The 18,490-nt window shown below is 40.5% G+C and overlaps 1 long non-coding RNA gene across 1 annotated transcript in view; it reads right to left on the bottom strand.

Moving 5' to 3' along the window:
- The window catches only part of LOC145736574 (uncharacterized), a 276,677-nt gene extending 258,399 nt beyond the window's left edge, over nucleotides 1–18,278 (bottom strand). Inside the window, exon 1 of the long non-coding RNA XR_014180015.1 lies at nucleotides 17,817–18,278. This is a non-coding gene — a long non-coding RNA (uncharacterized LOC145736574). The remainder of the gene's footprint in view (nucleotides 1–17,816) is intronic.
- Nucleotides 18,279–18,490: the final 212 nt, after the last annotated feature.

The following is an 18,490-nucleotide window of genomic DNA, read 5'->3' as shown; positions in this document are numbered from 1 at the left end:
TCAAAAACACGAAACGCGACATACAAACAACCAAAACAAAAATAAAAATTTGTTAGGTTATTGTTAACTTCAGCAACAATTTTTGTATTATCACTTAAAGAAACAGGGAGAAATGAAACTTACCATATGACTGGTTCGCGGGGTCTGTCTTGTCCCTGTAATGTTAGAATTAAACCACTCATGTGGAGTAAAACGCGGTTGTTCAACATAAACATATAATAAATAAACTTAATCTAAGAAAAACAACAGTAATTTTGTTTCCTGCTTAATGAGCTAAATCAAACTCCCTTGCCGCTAATATTCAAAGGAACAGTTCAATAATTATAGAGAAAGTGGCGCTAGCGACTAATGGGTACACCACAACAATGTTTGTAAAGTCACTGCTTGCAAATAGGCAACACAACCCGAGAGTTTTCCAAGTGAATTCAAAATGGAGCGTCACTTACCACTAAGCATCTTCTTAGGACTATTACATTTGGTGCATTACTTGCAACGTCTAGAGCAGCATCAACCATGCAACCATAAATCCAACCCAGAACTGGAACTGCTAAGCTATTTGTGATCGCTGGCAATCAAATCTTCTAGGTTTAATTAGCGTCCAACCAAACTATAGAGAGAGAAACCCCTTTTTGGGTTTAATATTTGTCAGAGTACAAATATTACCACTTGTGAGAGTAAACGCAAGCTTTTGCTTGTTTTTTAAAAACGTGATGCGTAATTACGCTGCAAACAAAACGAGAGATTACGAGAGAGTGTCGTTACCCGGTAAAAATCCACACACACCCGAAAAACACCGTTTTCGGCGAGCAGACTCCCCCACCTCACGGAACTACGATTCGTCTAGATCGGGCTAATAATAGAACGGTTGCTGGCGACGAACATTTTATTTCTTTTGTTGCGAGTTTTCGCAACATACTCCCCCACGTTGGAGTCCACCACTCCAACAACCCTGAATGAGAAAAAGAACACCAAAAAGAGGAAAAAGAGCAATTGAAAGAGAAGGATAACCAAGCAGATCCTTTATTGTGGTTGCTCGTCACACCACAAAGGACAAACCTTTACGATGCTTCTGGTAAAGATTCCCTCTTTAGTTTTAACTTTGACGGCGCGTACCCTTCCATCTGGTCCAGGCAGGACCTCAACCACCCGAGCCAAAGGCCATTTTAGAGGAGGACTATTCTCGTCCTTTAAGAGCACCAGAGTGTCGACCTTAAAATTGGGATGAGATCTGACCCACTTTGGTCTATTCTGAAGTCTGTTCAAGTAATCAACCGACCATCTTTTCCAAAAAGTTTGGTGGATCTGAGTAATTTTCTTCCAAACGTTAAGACGATTTTCAGGAACGGACACAAGATCTTTTTTAAGGTAAGCTGTGAGACTGTCTCCCACCAAGAAATGACCAGGGGTTAAACTACCCAAATCGTTGGGTCATCTGAGAGGGGGTAGAGAGGGCGTGAATTGAGTATTGCTTCGACTTGAACCAAAATAGTGTAAATTCTTCGAAAGTAAATTTAGTCTCCCCCACGAGTCGTCGAAGGTGATACTTTGTACTTTTAGTCGCTGCCTCCCAAAGACCGCCCCAGTGTGGGCTTCTAGGAGGAATAAATTTAAATTCTATCTCATCCTTGGCAAGGGCTTCTTTTACAGCTGCTGAGGTTTCCTGTGATTTGAGGAAAGAGTGCAAGTCTTTAAGTGAGTTTGAGGCACCTAAAAAATTAGTGGCATTGTCACTATACACTATAGACGGTTTTCCCCTACGAGCTATAAACCTTTTCAGTGTCATAAGATAGAGTTCCGTGCTAAGACCAGTGACCAATTCAATGTGCACAGCCTTTGTAACCAAACACACAAATATAGCGATGTATGCTTTAATCAACGGTGCTTTACGCAAATGAGAACTTTTAAGAAGAAACGGACCACCGTAATCAACACCAACTCGGCTGAAAACACGACATCTGCAAACTCTTTCAGCTGGTAGATCTCCCATCAATTGTTCGGCGGGACGAGCTGAAAATCTAAAACAAATGACGCAACGTCTTATGATGCGTTTGATTTCACGAAGCCCGTTTAAAGGCCAAAATCTTAGCCGAAAATTGGAGAGTACAGTTTGTGCTCCAGCGTGTCCTAAGCGTTTATGTTCTTGCGTAAGTAAAAGCGTCACTAATTTGTGGCGTGGAGGGAGCAACAATGGATGTTTTTGTGCAAAAGAGTGTTCTGAATTCACAATTCGTCCACCCACACGTAACATACCAGAATCATCTAGAAAGGGATTGAGCCTTGCTATTTGTTTGTCATGGACAGATTTTCCTTGAGTCAAACTTAAAATTTCTTTGGCAAAACACTGAATTTAAGCCATTCGAACTAATAGAGTTTGTGCTTGAGTTAGTTCATCAATAGATAGGAAATCTCCCAATCTTTCCGGTTGTTTATGTCTCAGACTATGAGTGAATCGTAAAATATACGCTGTAACTCTCTGCAATCTTAAAAAACTAGAAAATCTCTCAAACAGATCGAACCAAAAATCCAAATTTCTTGAAAGCGTATTCACCATTGCAACTTTACGTTGTTCCGGTAGTTTCGACATAGATATATCCGTGTCATAATCTTCCAACCTTAAATCCTGCTTCAACAAGAACTCAGGTCCATTCCACCACAGAGAGCAATTTTCAACTTCCGAGATTGAAACACCACGTGACGGAAGGTCTGCGGGGTTAAACTCTGACCGAACATGTCGCCATTTGAAATTAGACGTCATTTCCTGAATTTGGGCTACGCGATTTCCCACAAAAATGTTCCACTTGGATGGTTCACCCTGCACCCAACACAGCGCAATTTTTGAGTCACTCCACAGATTGACAGAGTCTATGATGAAGAATTTCCTTAACCAGTCTGGAGAGCAGTAGCATACCACATAATTCCAAACGGGGTAGAGTGACAGTTTTCAAGGGGGCTACTCGCGACTTGGAAGATACCAGCCTACATGACACAGATCCGTCTGTATACAGAGCACGAACATACACGCAGGCAGCGTATGCTTTCAAACTGGCATCCGAAAAGCTGTGAAATTCAATCTGAAGAATAGACTTGTCCGAAAAGATGTAACGTGGAATTTTGAGTGTCTTAAGAAGAGGAGGTCATTAACAAATCTTGTCCATTGTGTCAAAATTGAGGAATTTGAAATGGGCGAGTCCCAATCCAATTTTTCATTCCAAAGTGCCTGAATAAGTAACTTTCCTGAGATGATTATTAAGGACAAGAACCCTAGAGGATCATAACATCGTGCCACGACAGACAGAATGTTTCGCTTAGTGACAGAATCACCAAAATTCACTTGGGGAATTGCAACACAGAAATAGTCGGATGATGAATTCCATTTTAACCCTAAAACCTTATTCGGGTGTTCATCAAAATCTATGTCATAATCTAGAGTGTCAAAACGACAAATTGTTTCTCTAAGAATAAGAGAATTTGTACGCCACTTATGGAGACTGAAATGATGAGAATTCAAAAGGACAGTCAATTCATCATAGAGACATTCTAACTCAGCTTGGGTATCAGCACCTCCCAGAATGTCATCAATATAACATTGCTGGTTTAAAGCCTGAGAAGCAAGGGGATAAGAGGAAGAATTTTTCAAAGCAATGTCCTTAATCACCCGGGTAGCCAGAAAGGGTGCACAATATTCTCTATGCACTTTAGAGCTTCATCAGGTGTATTCCTCCATAAAATGTTGAGCAGGTAAGTTTGCTTCGGATTGACCTTGATTTGGCGGAACATTTTCTGTATGTCCGAGGTTAGTACAAATTTGTAGGAACGAAAACGGCATAAAATTTCAAAGAGGTCCGGTTGAACCTGATAACCTTTCAGCATAACTTCATTCAAAGAGTATCCAGAGGTAGTCTTACAAGATCCATCGAACACCACCCGAAGCTTAGTAGTGAGGCTATCTTCTTTCACCACTGCATGGTGAGGGAAAAATATTTAGGTTGACCATTAACGTGATTAATTTCAAGTGGGACAAACTTTCCATGGCCAAGAGAAACATATTCTTGAATGAAATTGCTATATTGTAAATAATAATCTGCGTCTCTGCCAAACTTCTTTTCTAACCCTTCAAACCTTCTCCTTGCAATACCGAAAGAGTCTCCGAGTTTGAACCCATCCCAGTTAGTCCTCCTCGGAAGTAAAGGGAACTTTCCGGGGTATTTCTTCCATTTCCCAAAATTTTGAGATGGCGCATTCGAGATTGTCATTTGATTGACCTTTAGCGAAAAGAGAAACAGAATAAAAATTCAGTTCAGTGCTGAGATGAGAGACAGAATAGACATCAGCGGTGTCTTGAACAAAACTACCACCTAACACCCAACCCAGATGGGTATTAATGATGTTAGGAAGACCATCTCCCAGTTTAATCATGCCTCGCGAGATGAGGTCATAATACAAATCTGCACCAATGAGCAACTGAATTTCTGATGGTGTACTAAAAGTGGGATCCGCCAATATAATATCTGTAGGGATACGCAATGAAGAAGTATTTATCTGCATTTGAGGAAGTGAGCAAGTAATGACTGGCAAAACAGCACAAGAGAGGGGAAATTTTATTTCTTTTGTTGCGAGTTTTCGCAACAGTTATATTTCTTAAGGTGGCTCGTCGCTCCGTCAAATAATTCGGAGCTGCCGAGAGCGATCGCAATTCGATTTTCGAGCAGGTTCAGTCCAAGTCGAACGTACAGCTCGCAAACGGATTGATCGACATATCCAAGTCGAACACAGCGATCGCGAGTAGAGCGATCTCCGATTGCCCGAGACCAACAAGCCGAAAACGCTATAAATGTTGGAATCTGTGACATCTCCCTCCACCGACATGTGTTCGCCCCGAACACTAACTATCCTAGTATTGTAATGCCTTAATCTATCAGGAGGTATGGCCACTGCCTTTATTTGTAAATTAATATATATCCTAAGTTATACCTACTGTTTCTTATTTATGACGTCACTTCGTTCCTGGGCAAGCAGCTGGGTATTGAGGTTGGCCCAAGTTGGACTTTGTCTGACTGGTACCGGAGCACCTGTTACTCAGTTTGCAGGTGGTGGTACCCTGCCATCTTACGGGTCGCCTGTTTACTTGCATGAAGTCACCAGCTATGCTCGAGTAGCTTGCTGTGTCGTTGCTGTGTCGTACGTGTTGCGCTTTTTCCCAAGCTTTGTCCAAATTTTGCAAACTGTCTCTTTCGGAGGTAAGGTTAAAATGTGGCAGATTGGTGGTTTAATTGCTGTTGAGGCATTCTGATAGATTATGAAAGGTAGGTAAAAAGGCTTGCTTATTAGATGGTTTTAGCACAAATGTTTTTAGGTTAGTCCAGGCTGCTGGCAGTATGTGATGTATAGATACCGACGCGTCCTCGTTTCTGCATGGGAACCTCTTCTGTATTACTACATCCTTCTCTACTATCAATTGACATTGGCAGGGTTTATTTTTAATGCCCCATGCAGATTTAACAGTTGTTCTGCAAGGGTAGTTGTATCTTTTGGGCATGAGACTGATGTATTGGCTCTAGGGTGAGTGATCAGGAATTCTTCTGAGCCTGTTTCGGAAATGATCATCAAGTTTGACTGATGGCAATGCATGGGGCAGTGTTCTGCTATGTCCTCCACCGTTGCTCCATGGAATAGCTTACGTGCACATGAAGGCCCCTGTGTTTGATCTCCTGAGAACCTAGGTAGGTAGCACAGCCGGTCTTGATATGGCTTGCATTCGTGCAGTGCTAAACCTGTTATTTCTTTCAGGATGGTACTACCGTGATTTGTTGCTACTGACATCATAAGCGGCGCATGTTTTATTGTGCAGGTCTGACCCTGCCATGCAAATGGGTTTGTGAGGAGCTGGAACAGCTGCCAATTGTTATTCCTGGTTACAGTTAGTACTTTGATGTGTACTATCAGCTGTCCCTTGGAAAAAATACACTCGCTTATAGGTATGCGGAAGTAAGAGGCCAGTTCGGATACCGGTATAGCTAATTCATGTTCACTTTTTCTTATTTCATCCCTAATGTTTATTAGATCACTTTTCAATGTCTCTGGTTGAATTAAAAATAGAGGTATTTTGTTTCTGTCTAGTCGGTTCTGTTATTTGCGGAAGTCGATCTTGGGATCGCTATGTCGGAGATACCGTTTCGTACTGTCCATTCTTTTAATTTATTGCAGCAGTTTTTGAGTGTCTCAGCGGGCCTGCATTCGCCATTATTTCCTATTATTGCCATCTGTAAGACGTGCCTGTTTTCTTTTTGAAAGCTGGTTGTACTGCCTAAGCTTATTCTGCCTGTTTCTTTTTCCGCTAGGTAATTTCTAATGGCTTTTCCGACTCCTCTGTCTTTGCTTGGCGTTGTGGAGGACGCAAAGGCCCATGCAATGTTGCTCGGCAAGCTGAAAATTGATCCGGGTATTTCTCGGAAAACTTTTTCCCAGCTTCGTATGCTGCTCTCCTGTCTTGGCTCTAATTTAAGACTGTGGGTGCTTTTTATTTGACAATTGGTTGCAGCTTGTGGGTACTTTCATATTCTGTCTTAGTGGTATAATCATGTCATGTGCCAATCTGAGCGTGTTCATTATTGAACATATGGAGGCCTTCATTTCCCTTAAAAATTCCATCCCTAATATCAAAGGTTGGGGTGGGCCTGTCAATACTGTTCTTCACTTTCAATTCTCTTACTTTGTTGCCCCTAAGCTCAAGAGATGCCCATGTCTCTCCTTGACTAGCTATTCTTTGTCCTCCTGCTGTCAGTAGCAGGGTGGGGTGTTGGCCACGCTTGTACACCCCTTCTGTGAGGTGGTGGCCTATTATGTTTAATTCTGCACCAGTGTCGATTATTACTGGTACAGGGTGATTGATTGTTTTTTTTGTTTTGACCACCCCCTAACTTCCTTGATTTTGATTTTAGCAAAAAACAAGAAAGTGGTTGTTTTTCTTTTCTTTCTATTGTCACGTTTACTTTATGAGCCCTTCTGGATTCATTAATTAAACTGACTCACGACGTTAAACGTCGCGCCGGGATCTCAGTTTTAAGGATGGAATCAAACACTGAGTTTTCTATTGAACACTAAATCTATTAAATACGGTGTACACAAATGGGTCTGCACAATACGGTCATAAACACACTAAAAGTTGACAATTTAACAATTGTACTTACATAGACTCATAAGCTAAGCGCTTAGCATTTTCTGGCGGCTGGCTTGGTCACTTTCGCGTTGGAACAACTTTGGAGAACGGACTACTTAACTTGATCTTTTTCGAGGTGAGTCGACATTTCGACTTCTTGGGTCAGCTGGTCGCACTACCGTCGATTGGTTCACACTGATCCTATACTGCTGAAATCGGCGTATTTTATACCCGATTGGCTGACGTAGTTTGTTATTGTTCGTCGCCTATTTTTCATATTCCTGCAAAGCAGGTGATGGCGACTCATCGCTGATATGGTGCACCCGGTGCATGATACACTCGGTGCATCATGGTGCGACCTTGCCTCGTGCGCTTAATATTTCGCAATCCTCGAATATTGTGTGTGTTTTCCTGTTTTTTTTTAAATGCTGTCATGTGTCATGGGGCTTTAAAAATTAAAATAAAGAAAACTTGTAGTACCTACTTTGCAATAAATCAATTAAACAAAATTAGTTGTTTGAAACGAATACAAATCTTGTGTCATTACTGTTATCTATTGAACGCAGATCATTGTGTCCTTTCTGTTTAGGCGCGGATTCAAAACAAAAAAGCTCATATATTTTTGCAGCTAAACGAAATTAGCTTTACTTAAAGCCGACTGCACAATCGTAAAAAATTAAACAATTTTTTAAACGTATTATTTCAGAGTTTGATGAAACAAAGCAGTATTGACGATCAAGAAGCTTTATGAATAGAAATGAAAACCCCCATGTCAAGCAAAAATGGCGACGAAATGACGGTGTATGATATGACGGAGTATGATAAAAGACGACCGACCGATAATAATGAGACTAGCCAAATGCTTAACAGCCACATTCTAAATATGTACAACGTGCAAGTATCACCTCCTCCGCAACATGATGCACTCATTGCAAAAGGACTTGAAACCGAAAGTTCGACAGAAGGACATTTTGCAGCATTTTTGGATGCGCTCAGGATAAAGTTTTTAGGATACACATTAACTGGTGATTTTGAAACGTTATTCCACTTCCCTCAGCCTATTCACGAGGTAGTGTGAATTTTGAAATGTGTGCAAACTCTCTAAAAAAATCCCATGCTAAACTTAACAAAAGAAAATTTTTGCGTTTGTACACATCTCTAGTTGAGCTCCAAATTAAGACAGAAGAGGAAATAGCTAGAAATCCAATATCGACTACAGAGCCTGAAGTGGAGGACAATCCAACTGATAATTTGTACCAGGTGTTATGATTCAAGATGCACTTCTTGTGTTAAATGGTTTATTTTACAAACCCAAAGGAAACAACAACTTAAAATATAGGTTAGATATGTACGTAAGGTAAACAAAGGAACGCTCCAAACGTTCCTTTAGAATGTCTGTTGCCGACTACTGCACGCGCCGGTCACGTAGACCACCCGAGTTTTGAACGACCGATCTCGAGCACACCCGAACCAAATATCCGTAGTAATGGGCAGTTCGAAGCGATACACGATACACTCGTTAACATATACGGCCCCCCTTGAAAGAGGAAAGTCTTTCAAACTAAATCCGCGAATAGCACAACAAATCGTCAGCTAACAACTAGGAACGGAGCAGAACTAGGACTCCATATCTTCCTTTTCATTTGGTAGTGGACATATCTTCGTTATTGGTCTTTTGAGAACGGTATTTTCACACCTAAGCGTGACTACACGGGGAAGGTCATCCGGTCCTTTTTGGACATCCTGGATCCGACCAAGTTTCCAATGGCATGGTCGTAAGTTGTCCTCCTTGATAATGACTAGGTCTCCGATTCTAATAGTTGAAGTCCTGTCCTTCCATTTTGTCCTCACTTGCAAGTGGTTCAAGTAGTCCTTCCTCCACTTGTTCCAAAACATTTGCACCATTTTCTGGCACCTTTGGTACATCTTTAGCCGTGAATCAGGTATATGCTCCAGCGGTTGATCCGGTACCGATGTAATGGGGCGAGCAATCAAAAAATGTCCCGGAGTGATAGGATTAGGGTCTTGTGGATCAGAGGAAAATGGATACAAAGGTCGGGAATTTAAAACAGCCTCAATTTGTAGCAATACAGTACAAAAATCCTCATAAGTAAGAGAACTATTTCCTACTACTCTAGTTAGATGATGTTTGATGCTACGGACACCCGATTCCCAAAGTCCTCCAAAATGAGGAGCTCTCGGAGGTATATAGGACCACCCAATCCCTTTGTTCGCAGCCCAGTCAATGATTCTTTTCTTATGAGTATTGTCACTCAAAAAGGTAAAAAGCTCTTTAACTTTAGTTCTTGCACCAACAAAGTTGGTTCCATTATCAGAGTGTATGGTAGGTTTACCTCTACGAGAAACAAATCTGCGAAGTGCAGCGATAAAGCAGTCGGAAGTCAACCCAGTTACCAGTTCTACGTGAATGGCTTTGGTTAAGAAACATATAAAGATGGCAACGTAACCCTTTATAATTTTAAATCCCCTAGTCTTTCGATCACGCAACTGGAAAGGTATAGTCTACACCTGTCGTTTGAAATGGATAGTTTCCAATAAAACGGCTCCTTGGCAAGGAACCCATGATCTGATTTAAAGGTTTAGGATTTGCCTTAAAACAAATCGAACACTGATGTACGGTTTGCTTAGCTAAATTATATCCTGAAAGAGGCCAGTACCTTTGACGCAAGGAAAACAGAAGCTGTTGCGGGCCACAATGAAGTAATCTAATATGTTCGTCGCGAGCAATTAACTTGGTAATATGATGGTGTTTCGGGAGAAGAATCGGATGCATATTGTCATATGGAAGTCCGGAATTACCTAATCTACCACCAACTCTCAATAAACGATCTTCATCCATGAAAGGATTCAAACACAACAGTCGGCTTTTTCGGTCTAGTGGTTTATCTGAAGATAAAGCTTTGATTTCATGAGCGAAACATTCCTGCTGAATGGAAGACAAAATCAGTTGCGAGGCATGATCAAGTTCATTGATAGAGAGACTAATCACTCTAATAGGTAATCCTTTAATTTTTAATCTTAAATTTGAAATAAATCTAAAGCAATATGACTCGGACCAATCTCTTAAATGACGAAAATCTATTAAATACATCCGATAAATCTTGAGTGACAACAAACGACAAAGTTTGATGTTTAAGCTCAGATAAATCATATTGCTCCGAAGGCACGTCGCTATTAGGGTAAAGCTCAGATGAGCTAGATAACCAATCTGGCCCTTGCCACCATAAAGGTGACTCAAGTAACTCCTTAGGGGTAGCACCTCGGGAAATCAGATCGGCGGGATTTTCTTTAGATCGCACATGCCTCCAAGAACCAGTTCTAGTCAATCTCTGAACTTCAGATACCCGATTTCCAACAAAGGTTTTCCATCTATGAGGTTCCGATTTCAACCAGCATAAAGCAATAGTCGAGTCCGAATAAAAGAAACGTTCATTAATATCTATCTCTAAAGACGACAAAACCCTATGCGCTAAATTGGCCAATAAAACACAAGCACAAAGCTCCAAACGTGGAAGAGTTGTGGTATTTTTGATGGGTGCTACCTTGGATTTTGCACAAAGAAGACGAACGACTATGTTCCCAGATTCGTCAACTGAGCGGAGATATAGGCAAGCACCGTATGCTTTCTGGCTAGCATCTGCGAAGCCGTGAAGCTCTACAGAACACTGAAATGAACACTGAATAATTGTATGACGAGGTACGGAAATATTTGAAATAATTTGCAAATGGTCCCGAAAGCAGATCCACCTTGTTTGTAATTCTAAGGGAATAGACTCATCAAAAGACAGTTTCAACTGCCAAATACTTTGCATAATTAGCTTAGCTATTGTGATTACTGGAGCTATTAAGCCAAGTGGATCGAATATTTGGGATGCTGCTGACAAAATAGTTCTCTTAGTTATAGCACTACCTGTATTAAAGGACTTTATTGAATATCGTAGACAATCTTGGTTAGAGTTCCAAAGAATTCCCAAAGTAGACTGGCTAGGGTCTTTACCAAAAAAGATGTTTTGATTTAAATCAGAAGTTGTGATAGAAGAGTTATTCGACGACCATTTTCGAAGATTAAAACCACCTTGCTTTAAAATGAATGAAACGTCCGATTTAATGTTCAGAAGCTCTTCCACAGAATTGGCACCTGTGAGCAGATCGTCCATGTAAAAGTTATTTTGAATAACATAAGCGGCTTTAGGTAAGATTGCTTGAAAACCATCAGCCAAATGTTTTAAAACACGAGTTGCTAAAAACCTAGCTGATGCAGTGCCATAGGTGACTGTATTGAGCCTGAAACACTGGACATTCTCAGTAGGGTTAAATCGCCACAAAATGCGATGATAGTCTCTATCAGGGGCAGATATCAAAATCTGCCTATACATTTTTTCACAATCAGCTGTAAGTACAAAGGTGTGAGTTCGAAAATTGAGAAGCAAAGTAAAAAGATCCCTTTGCAAAACGGGTCCTATCATCTGTACATCATTAAGTGATAATCCACTGCTAGTCTTTGCTGATGCGTCGAAGACCACGCGTAGTTTCGTTGTAGTGCTAGATTCTTTTAGCACGCAATGATGCGGCAAATAGCAAGATTTACCTGGGATTACGGAGTCAAAAACCGGAGTCATATGCCCGAGCAATGTATTCACGCATAAAAGCGTCGTAGGTTTGCTTAAGATCAAAGTTTTTTGATAATTTTTTCTCAATACTATGTAGGCGTTTTAAAGCATTAGATCTAGATTCGCCAAGAAGTGATACATTTTCGGTAAATGGTATGCTAACGATGAAACGACCTGTATTATCCCTTTGAGTGTGTTGAATATAATGAGTTTCTATTAAGTCATCTACCCCACTTGGGCGCCGCTGATATGGGTTAGCTTCTTCAAGCTCCCAAAATTTTGAAATATCCTCAACAAAGGATTCTCAACAGAGTGATAAACGTTAGTAGTTGATAATAATGTAACGTCAGGTACGTTCATAGAAAACTTTCCCACTAAAACCCATCCAAAAATGGTTTTGCGCAAAACTGGTAGATTTGAACCTAGGCTGACTTGTCCAGCACACAAGATTGACCAAAATATGGATGCACCCAATAAAAGATCGATTTCACCTGGCGTATGAAATTTTGGATCGGCTAGTTGAATATTATTAGGGATATTCAATGCTGAAGGAGGTAGAGAAAAAGTTGGAAGATTTCCTGTTATTTTCTTTAATACCAAACATGAAATGTTATTCTTATACTGGTTCCTCATTGAATGAATTTCAACATTAGTTTTAAATGAAATATTAGATGTACTTTGAGCAATACCAGAGATGACACAATGAGTATTTTCTTTTTTGAGGTTTAGTCGAGCACAACAGCTTTCTGTTATGAAATTGGACTGGCTACCACTATCAAGCAAGGCCCGGCAAACTTGCAAATTATCACAAGAATCTTTAATTAAGACTAAAGCTGTAGCTAAAAGAGTTTCAGTTACTGCTTCGGAGTTAAATGCATGGAGAGTAATAGGAACATTCTCAGCGTTAGGCTGCCTTGTGCTACATGGTGATTCTTGAGAATGTTCAGAAGAGTTGACAAGATTACTATTTGATTCAATATGCAACAAAGTGTGATGCTTTTGTTGCATTTTCTGCAAGATATTGCCCTACAATCCTTAATCACATGATTATTTCTAAGACAGTTAAAACATAGTCTTAACCTTTTAACTTCACCAATCCGATTTTGTACTGGAAGGTTTAGAAATTTTGAGCAATTGTAAATTATATGAGGTTGTTCACAAAATATACAACGCTGTTCGGCTTCTGTGGCATGATAATTATGAGCTGAATGTGATTGATACCCCTCCCGCTGTGATTTTACATTCAATTTATTATTTTCTCGAGGGTTAAAATTTGGAGGAATATTTGATGCCTGAATGGCCTCCAATAACTCGCATCGCCGTTTGAGAAACAGTAAAAATTCTTCAATCGTAGGATAATCCCCTTCAATCCGGGCCTGCTCCCACTCCCTACGAGTAACATGATCTAGTTTGGAAACTATGATTTGAATAAGTAAGGTATCCAACGAGCTTACTGGATGCCCAAGACTCTTTAAACATCTAATATGTTTGTTTAGTTCATCACTCAACTTTCGAAGTGCTGCTGGAGACTCTTTTATTACTTTATCAATATCTAAAATTGATTTGATATGACTGCTAGTGATTAAGCGCTTGTTTTCAAACCTATCATTAAGTAAGTTCCACGCAACTGTGTAATTGTTAGCTGATACTTCCAAATTCCTTACCACATTGGCAGCTTCACCTTTTAAGCAAGATTTTAAATAATAGAATTTTTGTATGTCGTCTAAATTATTATTATTATGAATCAAGGATTGAAAAATATCGTGGAACTCCATCCACTCTTGATAATTTCCCGTATATGTTGGCAAGTTAATTTGAGGAAATTTAACTGTTGAGGTAACACCATTGTTAAGCTGCGAAGGGTGAGATGAATGAGCAGATACATTACTGTCAGAGTGTTCGACAGCTTTATGTTGAGATATAAAAACGCGAATTTGAGCTACAATACTGTGATAATATTTCAAAGTCGTTTCGTTCTGAAGAACTTTGGGAAATAATGCTTTCTTCATATTCATCTGCTGAAACCCCGTCCGGTGGATCATTACTAAGCAATAAAAGATCGATTTGTTCTTGAATATGATTAACATCACAAATCAACGAGCTAACATCGGCTAACCGCGATGAAAGCTGCTCAATTTGTTCAGGAGATACGTTTGGTAAGCTTTTAATACTGTTATAGTACGAATTCAAACGAGTTATACCAGCTTTTATTGAGCCACGTTTGTATTTTAGAGTTCTTAACTCGTTCGCCATAATCACGATACAAATAAAATAATTGCAATGTACTAACTACAAAAATAGGCCAAGGTAAGGTTCTAAATGCAACAAGGAAAAGCGCTAAAGGAACGGACTTACAATACAAAATGGCTGCTCTTCTGCTCCAAGGTTAGTTTCAAGACTACGATTTGCTTTCGTTTGCTTGCACAGGAATCACAGGATATTGATAGTTTTAAGTCGGCAACAAACTCTCACACCAGCTGCTATCACGGATCGAAGGACCAATGTTATGATTCAAGATGCACTTCTTGTTTTAAATGGTTTATTTTACAAACCCAAAGGAAACAACAACTTAAAAATAGGTTAGATATGTACGTAAGGTAAACAAAGGAACGCTCCAAACGTTCCGTTAGAATGTCTGTTGCCGACTACTGCACGCGCCGGTCACGTAGACCACCCGAGTTTCGAACGACCGATCTCGAGCACACCCGAACCAAATATCCGTAGTAATGGGCAGTTCGAAGCGATACACGATACACTCGTTAACACCAGGCTATGATGCCGATGTTTGCTATGTTTTCCTCAATATATGATTGCTCATTTGAAAATCTTGCTTGCTGCTGCCCCAACTTCTACAGCTGAAACTGACTCAATCAACATTATGGTTGACGTTTTTTCCAGAAAAAATTGTCAGGCTTTGCCATTATGTTCAATTATCACACTAATGTATTTTTTTTCAGAATGACCGTGTTGCAGGTAATGAAACTAGGCATTGACACTATCAGACATAAAGCAACTGTAGTAAAGGCAGTATCTGCCATTTCATTGCTATTATTAAAATACTTTCAACTAAAGATAGATTGAATGCAAAATTTTCTTAAAAAATTTAAAACTTAAGAAAAGTCACGTCTGACTTTCATGATTCAACGCTTAAAAATAGTCACGTAGCCTTTGTAACTGAATTCAATAATTAATCGAAATGGTCTTGGAACACCAAGAAACACTCTATGTTCATAGAATTATATTATTTTAGGGGCTGCCGGCCAACCTATCTCGCAAGACAATAATCTTTTATTATCTTCATTTTACTGGGTAACTTTAACGTAGCACACAACCTTTGAAACGAATTTTTCTTCATCAGAACTTTCTGAGGAAGACAATAATTCCAATATCTGCAGGATTTGCTGAGACCGATCCATATTCAAAAACACGAAACGCGACATACAAAACAACCAAAACAAAAATAAAAATTTGTTAGGTTATATTTCTTAAGGTGGCTCGTCGCTACGTCAAATAATTCGGAGCTGCCGAGAGCGATCGCAATTCGATTTTCGAGCAGGTTCAGTCCAAGTCGAACGTACAGCTCGCAAACGGATTGATCGACATATCCAAGTCGAACACAGCGATCGCGAGTAGAGCGATCTCCGATTGCCCGAGACCAACAAGCCGAAAACGCTATAAATGTTGGAATCTGTGACATCTCCCTCCCCCGACATGTGTTCGCCCCGAACACTAACTATCCTAGTATTGTAATGCCTTAATCTATCAGGAGGTATGGCCACTGCCTTTATTTGTAAATTAATAATATATCCTAAGTTATACCTACTGTTTCTTATTTATGACGTCACTTCGTTCCTGGGCAAGCTGGGTGTTGAGGTTGGCCCAAGTTGGACTTTGTCTGACTGGTACCGGAGAACCTGTTACTCAGTTTGCAGGTGGTGGTACCCTGCCATCTTACGGGTCGCCTGTTTACTTGCATGAAGTCACCAGCTATGCTCGAGTAGCTTGCTGTGTCGTACGTGTTGCGCTTTTTCCCAAGCTTTGTCTAAATTTTGCAAACTGTCTCTTTCGGAGGTAAGGTTAAAATGTGGCAGATTGGTGGTCTAATTGCTGTTGAGGCATTCTGATAGATTATGAAAGGTAGGTAAAAAGGCTTGCTTATTAGATGGTTTTAGCACAAATGTTTTTAGGTTAGTCCAGGCTGCTGGCAGTATGTGATGTATAGATACCGACGCGTCCTCGTTTCTGCATGGGAACCTCTTCTGTATTACTACATCCTTCTCTACTATCAATTGACATTGGCAGGGTAGGTTTATTTTTAATGCCCCATGCAGATTTAACAGTTGTTCTGCAAGGGTAGTTGTATCTTTTGGGCATGAGACTGATGTATTGGCTCTAGGGTGAGTGATCAGGAATTCTTCTGAGCCTGTTTCGGAAATGATCATCAAGTTTGACTGATGGCAATGCATGGGGCAGTGTTCTGCTATGTCCTCCACCGTTGCTCCATGGAATAGCTTACGTGCACATGAAGGCCCCTGTGTTTGATCTCCTGAGAACCTAGATAGGTAGCACAGCCGGTCTTGATATGGCTTGCATTCGTGCAGTGCTAAACCTGTTATTTCTTTCAGGATGGTACTACCGTGATTTGTTGCTACTGACATCATAAGCGGCGCATGTTTTATTGTGCAGGTCTGACCCTGCCATGCAAATGGGTTTGTGAGGAGCTGGAACAGCTGCCAATTGTTATTCCTGGTTACAGTTAGTACTTTGATGTGTACTATCAGCTGTCCCTTGGAAAAATTACACTCGCTTATAGGTATGCGGAAGTAAGAGGCCAGTTCGGATACCGGTATAGCTAATTCATGTTCACTTTTTCTTATTTCATCCCTAATGTTTATTAGATGACTTTTCAATGTCTCTGGTTGAATTAAAGATAGAGGTATTTTGTTTCTGTCTAGTCGGTTGTGTTATTTGCGGAAGTCGATCTTGGGATGGCTATGTCGGAGATACCGTTTCGTACTGTCCATTCTTTTAATTTATTGCAGCAGTTTTTGAGTGTCTCAGCGGGCCTGCATTCGCCATTATTTCCTATTATTGCCATCTGTAAGACGTGCCTGTTTTCTTTTTGAAAGCTGGTTGTACTGCCTAAGCTTATTCTGCCTGTTTCTTTTTCCGCTAGATAATTTCTAATAGCTTTTCCGACTCCTCTGTCTTTGCTTGGCGTTGTGGAGGACGCAAAGGCCCATGCAATGTTGCTCGGCAAGCTGAAAATTGATCCGGGTATTTCTCGGAAAACTTTTTCCCAGCTTCGTATGCTGCTCTCCTGTCTTGGCTCTAATTTAAGATTGTGGGTGCTTTTTATATTGACAATTGGTTGCAGCTTGTGGGTACTTTCATATTCTGTCTTAGTGGTATAATCATGTCATGTGCCAATCTGAGCGTGTTCATTATTAAACATATGGAGGCCTTCATTTCCCTTAAAAATTCCATCCCTAATATCAAAGGTTGGGGTGGGCCTGTCAATACTGTTGCTTTCACTTTCAATTCTCTTACTTTGTTGCCCCTAAGCTCAAGAGATGCCCATGTCTCTCCTTGACTAGCTATTCTTTGTCCTCCTGCTGTCAGTAGCAGGGTGGGGTGTTGGCCACGCTTGTACACCCCTTCTGTGAGGTGGTGGCTTATTATGTTTAATTCTGCACCAGTGTCGATTATTACTGGTACAGGGTGATTGATTGTTTTTTTTGTTTTGACCACCCCCTAACTTCCTTGATTTTGATTTTAGCAAAAAACAAGAAAGTGGTTGTTTTTCTTTTCTTTCTATTGTCACGTTTACTTTATGAGCCCTTCTGGATTCATTAATTAAACTGACTCACGACGTTAAACGTCGCGCCGGGATCTCAGTTTTAAGGATGGAATCAAACACTGAGTTTTCTATTGAACACTAAAATCTATTAAATACGGTGTACACAAATGGGTCTGCACAATACGGTCATAAACACACTAAAAGTTGACAATTTAACAATTGTACTTACATAGACTCATAAGCTAAGGACTTAGCATTTTCTGGCGGCTGGCTTGGTCACTTTCGCGTTGGAACAACTTTGGAGAACGGACTACTTAACTTGATCTTTTTCGAGGAGAGTCGACATTTCGACTTCTTGGGTCAGCTGGTCGCACTACCGTCGATTGGTTCACACTGATCCTATACTGCTGAAATCGGCGTATTTTATACCCGATTGGCTGACGTAGTTTGTTATTGTTCGTCGCCTATTTTTCATATTCCTGCAAAGCAGGTGATGGCGACTCATCGCTGATATGGTGCACCCGGTGCATGATACACTCGGTGCATCATGGTGCGACCTTGCCTCGTGCGCTTAATATTTCGCAATCCTCAAATATTCTTATGTTTTTAAGTCACTAAGTCCATCTTTTGAATTAATAGATTTTCCATTCGTGACAGTATTTCAAGGTGGGGGGCATGTTTACGTTTAGAATCGCCTAGCTGAATGGCAACAAGCAGCCAACGCCCGATGCGCCAGCGCCATCACCTGTTACGGCGGTCCGCCGCACCGCCGCAGTAATTGTCTATGAAGCCCCAAGTCGTTGGTATCGTTTGCCACGGTTCATTGGCATTTTTTCGTAGACACCACAGCCCCCCATCGTTATTAATACGTTTATTTCATTAATATGCCGTTCAAGGTGGAGC

Source organism: Ips typographus, linkage group LG12 (assembly GCF_016097725.1).
Source record: "Ips typographus isolate SLU linkage group LG12, UJ_Ityp_2.0, whole genome shotgun sequence".
NCBI lineage: Eukaryota > Metazoa > Arthropoda > Insecta > Coleoptera > Curculionidae > Ips > Ips typographus.
This window is presented reverse-complemented; position numbering and strand designations above follow the sequence as displayed.